The sequence below is a fragment of the Camelina sativa genome, chromosome 3 (assembly GCF_000633955.1).
Source record: "Camelina sativa cultivar DH55 chromosome 3, Cs, whole genome shotgun sequence".
Lineage (NCBI taxonomy): Eukaryota > Viridiplantae > Streptophyta > Magnoliopsida > Brassicales > Brassicaceae > Camelina > Camelina sativa.
This window is the reverse complement of record NC_025687.1, coordinates 15,983,933-15,991,471: the sequence shown is the minus strand read 5'-3', so window position 1 is coordinate 15,991,471 and position 7,539 is coordinate 15,983,933.

The following is a 7,539-nucleotide window of genomic DNA, read 5'->3' as shown; positions in this document are numbered from 1 at the left end:
TTTTTTTTTTTTTTTTTTTTTGTTTCCTCTTTCTTTTTCTCTAACCCAAGAAAAATTGCTTGGACGAAAAGCAAATCATGTGGGTTTTCATTAAAACGACGAGCCGGTCATTTAATAAAAGTCAAAGCCGATATTTGATTGGGTGGTGATATTTACTTGTAGAGTCGGTCAAATACAAAGGTGATAGATATGGTCGAATACAATAATGGAATAATATTATCATGAGGAGAATAAAATAAATTAACGTAACGGGAGAAAAATATAATTATTAAATTATTAAAAAAAAATACTAGAAAGTGTGTATTGACGGATCATGATTGATAAGATTGTGAAATAGATGGGTAGTAAGGAGCTTTTGGACGGGAGGGATAACTATGCACAATAGAAAATTAGTATTTTCATTGCATAGAGATCTACATAGTATTCACTTTATTATAAGGTGAATAAAAAGGTTTTGTGGTATGAAAACAGTTTTTTTTTTTAATAGTTGAGGATATTTTAGAAGTTTGTCAATAGTATTGAGATCATTTTTTGTTACTAACAAATTTGAATATATAATTTTATAATAATTTTTAAATTTTTCGCGCGTAAAATCTGTAACGGCTCCTTTTGTTTTGTGGAAAAAAAGTTATAGACGTTATTTCATCAACCGTTTTTTATATTTTGCCGCGTTTATTTGTAACGGTTACTTTTATATATATATTCATTGCCACAATAAAAAAAAAAAAGAATTGATCAATTAATAGTAATAAGGAAAAATATTTATACCCCCAAAGACATTTTTATAGAGGTACTAACATCATTTTAAATACATATAATTTTCAAAAAATACATGGTAAATAAGATTTTTAAAATCCATTAAATTGACACCTATTGATATATTTCTAAAAAATATAACATTTGTTTTTTTTTAAATGTTATATATCACATTTCAAACTAACAAAATTTGTTCTTTTTAAAATGGATGCGTTAATAGTAATTAACTATTGACTTGGAAAATGTATCATCTTTAATACAACATATGTTTGTTCTTTTTGAAGTCTTTTAGATTAATTTCTTCTTATAATTATTTGTTATAAATATTTTGATAATGAGTAACTATAAGTCTATAACAATTCGATTTACTTATAAAAATTCATACTAAACGGGTTATATCCATAATACATTGTGAAGAGTTTCACAATAGATAATCTCTTGAAGATGATACAAAGTCATTTTGCCTCTTCCACCACATATTTGATTGCTTTAAACAAAAAACAACAATAAGAGATGAAATTGGAATAATTTTTATCATTTTCGCGCGTAAAATCTGTAACGATTTTCTTTTATTTCATGGCAAAATAACAGTAGACATTATTTCATAACCGTTTTTTTTTGTATTTTGTCGCGTTTGTTTGTAACAGTTATATATATATATATTTAATCTTACAAACAAAATATCTATCAACGCTAAAAAATAATAATAATCAATTAATAGTTCTAAGAAAAAATATTTATACGCCCAAATACATTTTTGTAGAGGTATTGATTCATTTCCACAATACATGGTAAATAAGATATTAAAATCCATTAAAGATATATTTCCAAAAAAAAACACATTTGTTTTTTTTTTTAATGCTATATATCACATTACAAACTATCAATACTTGTTCTTTTTAAAATAGAGAATTGCATGCGTTAATTATTATTAACTATTGACTTTGGGGAAAATGCCAAAAAAAACCCGAAGTTATATTTATTTGGACGTTTAATACCCAATTGTTTTGGATTGGAATAACAATACACCAAATAATAAAAACGTCTCATTTAAAACCCAAAACAATAATTGTTGTTATTTTTATACCCACGATTTTTCAACAAAATCATAATTCCAATTTTACCCCGGTTATCTAATTTATTATTAATTTTTAAAATACAAATCTCGGTTTACGGTTAACCATATCAAATCTCGGATTTTTTCAGGGCCGGTCCTAGGGTTAAGGAGACCTAAAGCATTTTTATGTAAGGTATTTTATAATACATTAACTATATGATACATAATTACATACAATTTAAAAAAATACAAAAATTACCTATTTGGAGATTTGAACCTGTGACAAGATGATTATGCTACAACTAGATAACCACACTACGGTCGATTTGCGACGGAAATCTGCGACGGCACTACGCCCTCGCAAATTTGTGACGGCTTTGCGAGTCAATTGCTAGAAACACAAGAGCACTTGCAATTCCCTCGCAAAATTTGCGACGGAAAAATCTCTCGTAAATTTGCGAGGGAGTTAATACAGATTTGCGACTTTGAGAAAATTCCTCGCAAATCCCTCGCAATATTGCGACGGATTAGCGATGACTTATTCCGGATGATGATGTTAGACGAATTCGAAGAGTCCGATGATGGAGAAGATTCTAATGATGATAATGTAATGGGTTTGATTGAATAATTGTACTTTTTGTTGTTTTTTATAAAGAATTTCTAAATTGCGAGGAATTTGCGTTGGATTTCTTACTTGTCCTTGCAGATCCCTCGCTACTACCTCACAGTTCCCTCGCAAATGTATTTATTCATTTTAGTTAACATGTTAATAAGGTTAGTAATGATCATTAACAATTTCAAACTAAAGGAGAGCATCACTAACCAACATCAAGAGACAAGAAAGTTTTGATTGGTTATTGATAAATGTTGTTTAGGGTATAGGGTTGATAAATGTTGTTTAGGGTATAGGGTTGATAAGTGTTGTTTAGGGTATAGGGTTTATAAGATATATATGTTTAGGGATTTCTTTTGAGCTTTTGATTGAGTTAATTGTATGAGGAGATGTGATGACTATTACTTATTTTTTCTCTTTGCATGTTCTTGAGTTTATGAAAAATTTAATCCTTAGTTTATGAATTTGGTTAAATAGATTTGCGAGGGACCTGCGAGGGATTTGGTATGCGCACTAGCGAATCCTTCGCAATTTACGAGGGATTAGCGAGGAGTTCTCGCTAATCCATCGCCACTGCCTCACGGTTCCCTCGCAAATGTATTTATTCATTTTAATTAACATGTTAATATGGTTAGTGATGATCATTAACATTTTCAAACTAAAGGAGAGCATCACTAACCAACATCAAGAGACAAAAAGTTTTGATTGGTTATTGATAAATGTTGTTAAGGGTATAGGGTTGATAATATGTTGTTTAGGGTATAGGGTTGGTAAGTGTTGTTTAGGGTATAGGGTTTATACGATATATTTGTTTAGGGATTTCTTTTGAGGTTTTGATTGAGTAAATTGTATTAGGAGATGTGATGACTATTACTTACTTTTTCTCTTTGCATGTTCTTGAGTTTATGAAAAATTTAACCATTAGTTTATGAATTTGGTTAAATAGATTTGCGAGGGAAGTGCGAGGAGTTCTCGCTAATTCATCGCAAAACTGGTGCATTTTAATTGGTTAGTTTGTCGGCGTCCTGCGACACGTTTGCGAGGGATGTGCGATGATTCCTTGCTAATCTCTCGCAAAGTTTGGCGTATTATCATTGGTCAGTTTGTCCGCTTGTTGCGAGTGATTTGCGAGGGACCGTAGTTAGTCTGTCGCAATATCTGCGAGGTTACAAAATATCTATATATACAATCCAGACTCGGTTTGAGCGAAACTCAAACTCTCTCTCTCAAACCCTAGCCGCACAAACCCTAGACGCACAAACCCTCTCTCAAACCTTCTCCTTCAAATCTCTGTTTCAATCTACTTCGTCTTCTCCCTCCTCTCGATTTCCCAATTTCCCGATCTCCCGATCTCCTTCTCCGTCTTCTCCCTCCTCTCGATTTCCCAATTTCCTGATCTCCCGATCTCCGTCTTCCCTGTCTTCTCCGTAAAGAGATTTCTATTTCGGCTTTGTTTCAATCTTCTCCGGCTTTCCCGATTTCCCGATCTCCTTCTCCGTCTTCTCCACTTCTCTATCAAGGTAGTTCCCAAACCCTAATTTTAGTTTGCATGTTTAATTGTTTAATTTGAACTGTTTGAATTTTACTTGTTCAATTTAAATTGTTACTTTGATTTTCCTGACTAATTTTACTTTGATTTTTATTGTAGATGTTTCATGGTAATGATTACACAAGGTTTCTCACTAATCAACGTGTACCCGAACCCACCAGTTCAAACCGTAGTCGGGGTTCCGCCGGTTCTCAGAACACAGTGGCGGTCCAAAATAACCACCGTTAAACGTCGCAACCACTGCCCTCTCAACAACCACTGCCCTCTCATCAAACACGGCCCTCTCATCAACCACCCCTACTAATGCGGATCCAGAGATTGGTACGTCTCCACCTGCTCATTCGACTTTTACTGGAGCTTCTGCTTGACTAAACAGTCTAACTCTAGAAGAATTGCTCGATAGTCCTGGGCGTGCAGGTTTAACGAGGCTAGATCCGCGCCGACCTCAAGGAACTCTCTGGTAATGTTTTTGATTTCATATTAGAATTCTAATGTTTTAAATTTCATTTTCGAATTCTAAGGTTGATTCATATTCTTTGTTTCTCCGTATGTTTGAAGGTTTGATCAAGATCCTGCTGTTGCGTCTACTGTACAAAGCATCTTTGAAAGAGATTTCAAAGAGCCCCATGCCAATTGGACACAAACGCCAAGTGCAGTGGTTGACCGTTGGTATGAAACTTTTGCGGTAAGTCATTTTTTTGTTTTCAAGTTTTACATATACTTTTTTTTTGTGGTTGACTCAGACTAATATACTTTTTTTTCTTGGAAGCAAACATATAATTGGGACCGAGCCATTAATGAGAGAGTAAGGCAGGAGTTTGAAGCCAAGTTGAAGGAGAGGATGTGTGATCAAGTGTCGAGGTGGAAGCTAAAGTGGAAGCGAAAAGGTGATGAGGCAAAGCCACGGTGGATTGATCCTCAAGTATGGGAAGGTCTGGTTCAGTATTGGCTTGATCCCAAATTAGAAATCAAGAGCATCAACAATCGTAATGCTCGATATCATGACCCAGAAGATACCGGAATATATAAGCACCGCTCAAGCCAAACTTCTTTAAAAGCTCGTGCTCGGAAACATGTAAGTGTAGTTATTTAAATTAGGCCTTCTTTTACCTTATACACAATTATTATTTGGCTAATCAATTCTCTTTTTCTCTAATTTCAGTCTGAGCGGACCGGTGAGTTAACTCCTGACTTTCTACTCATCTTAGAAGACACACATCGAAAGCCCAATGGGTCATTTACGGATGAAAAGTCCGAGTCTCTGTTCAACAAGGTGTCATCCAAGATTCAAGAGTTGGAATCTGAGCTTTGTACATGGGACAATGGAGAGAGTATTGGGGTGCCCATTCATATTAAAAATAAAATTTACACATCGGTAAGTTTTGTAAACTTTATATACTTTGTATAGATGCAATCATATAGTAATGTTTAGTACTGCTTCTGCTTGGTTTGCCAATCGTATAGTAATGTAGAGTACTTCTTTTGCTTGGTTAAATTTTCATTGGATAGTTGTGTCTCTCTTTCTTATGTTTAACTTACAAGTTCATATGTTTAACTTACAAGTTCATTTTTTTTTGTTCTTAGGTTGCTCCTAAGAAAAGAACAGGATTTTCGGGGTTGGTTCAATGCAATTTGAAGCGTCTTCTTCAAGTAGCTGTCCACCGCCGCCTGTGTCTACGGCTAATGATCCGTTCATTTTGGCTCAGAAACTAGCTGCTGCTGAGGAATGTATTCAGACTCAAGCGAGTCAACCAACAAAGTGCACAAAGGATGCATAGCTATGATGCTTATTTCGACTATCTCGCTGAAAAAGATCCTGAGTTTGCTGCAAAGTTTCGAAACCCGACAATGAACAACCCAGAAGCCAACCCAGTAGCCGGAGAAGCCAACCCAGTAGCCGGAGAAGAGGGCAACACCGATGGAACAGAAACCAACGCCGGTAGCGGAACTGCAACCAAAAACATCACCTCTCTCTCTCAATCTTTTTAATTACTCTTCCTTTTATCATCTCTCTCTGAATTTTCGTAATTAAAGACTATGTTTTATAATGTAATTTTTTTGTCAAGACAAGTTAACTTTAATTTTAATTTTTATGTCTTTTATTCCTAATTGTCAATTGAAATTAAAATTTCAATTTAATTTTAATATATTTTCAATTCAATTTTTATTCCTAATTCTGGATTAATTTCAATTTAAACAAGAATTTGCAAACCTATATTTCATTTTAAAATTTGCGAGGGTTGAACCTTGCAACGTGATTGCGATGGATTTTATTCTTCGCAAATTGTTTCAGATTTGCGAGTCAAGAGGTGTCTCGCAAACGGCTAGGGATGTGCGAGGAGTGTGGTCCTCGCAATTTGCGAGGCGTTTGCGAGGGAAAAAGTTCTTCTCAAAATTTGCAAGGGATTTGCGATATATTTAATTTGCAATACGCGATTTGCGAGGAATCATTGTTTCTCGCAAATCCCTTGCGATTGTTGATTTGCAAGGGACTTGCGATAAATTCTTCCATCGCAAATTGGTTGTTTTCTTGTAGTGCCAACTCAGCTAAGAAATATTTTGTTAGAAAACCCAACTAGTTAGTATTTATTTGGTGGCCTAAAGCACATGCTTTAGCTGCTTTAGGGGTGGGCCGGACCTGGATTTTTTGTATAAACATCACTAAATCTTCTGTGAGACCCGTTTAGGCCCATTAAAGGCCCAGCCCCTTTGTTAAGCAAAAACCCTAAGCGAGTGTGTATATATGTGTGTATGTATTGTCTTCTTCGTCATAGCCGCTTACAAAGTTTTCGTTCCAACTTCGATCACTCTCTTGTTTCCGTAAATCTGAATCTCAAGTCACCATCACCATTCTCGTTGAGATCAAGTTCCACGTTACGTCGATCCGTAGTCACCGCCGCTTGAGTCACCGTTTGTCTCCGTCGTTCACTTCTCTCACTGGAGTCGAGATCCATCACCGGTGGTTCGTTTGGGTAAGGAAATCCAAACATTAATCTGTTTCCCATCTTCTACAAGTCACTGTGTTAGCTTCTATAATCTGTTCCTTCTGTTACAAGTTATCTGAAAGTTTTGGTTGTTGTTTCTGGTTGCTTCTGTCACAAGTCGGTTCGTTGGCATCTGCAAGTTGGGTCGTCTGCTGTTGTTTCTGTTTCCTCCGTCTGCAAGTTAGGTTGTCTGGTTCCTTGGGCAGTAAGTCTCTTGTTCCTTTGTTCTGGTTTTCTAGTTCTGCAAGTTCTGGATTAAGGTGTTGAACAGTATTCTCCTTGTACAAGTTTCAGGCTAGCCGCTTTCAACTTCTCCATTCCTAGTTTCGTCGTCTTCAATCAGGTGGGGGAGGGATTTGCGGATTCATAACACCTCATTTACACTTTTGTGCATCTGATAAGCGTTAGTTTGAAGTTAGACACTATTGATTGTTGATTGCTAGGTGGTTAGATTAGTAATATTTAAATGTTTTAATGCTTGCTGCATGGTTATATGGTTACGTGAGATGCATGTAGATTATTAGTGTTTTAAGTCGTAAGGGTTGCTGCATGGTAATATGAGAACGTGAGATGCATGTTG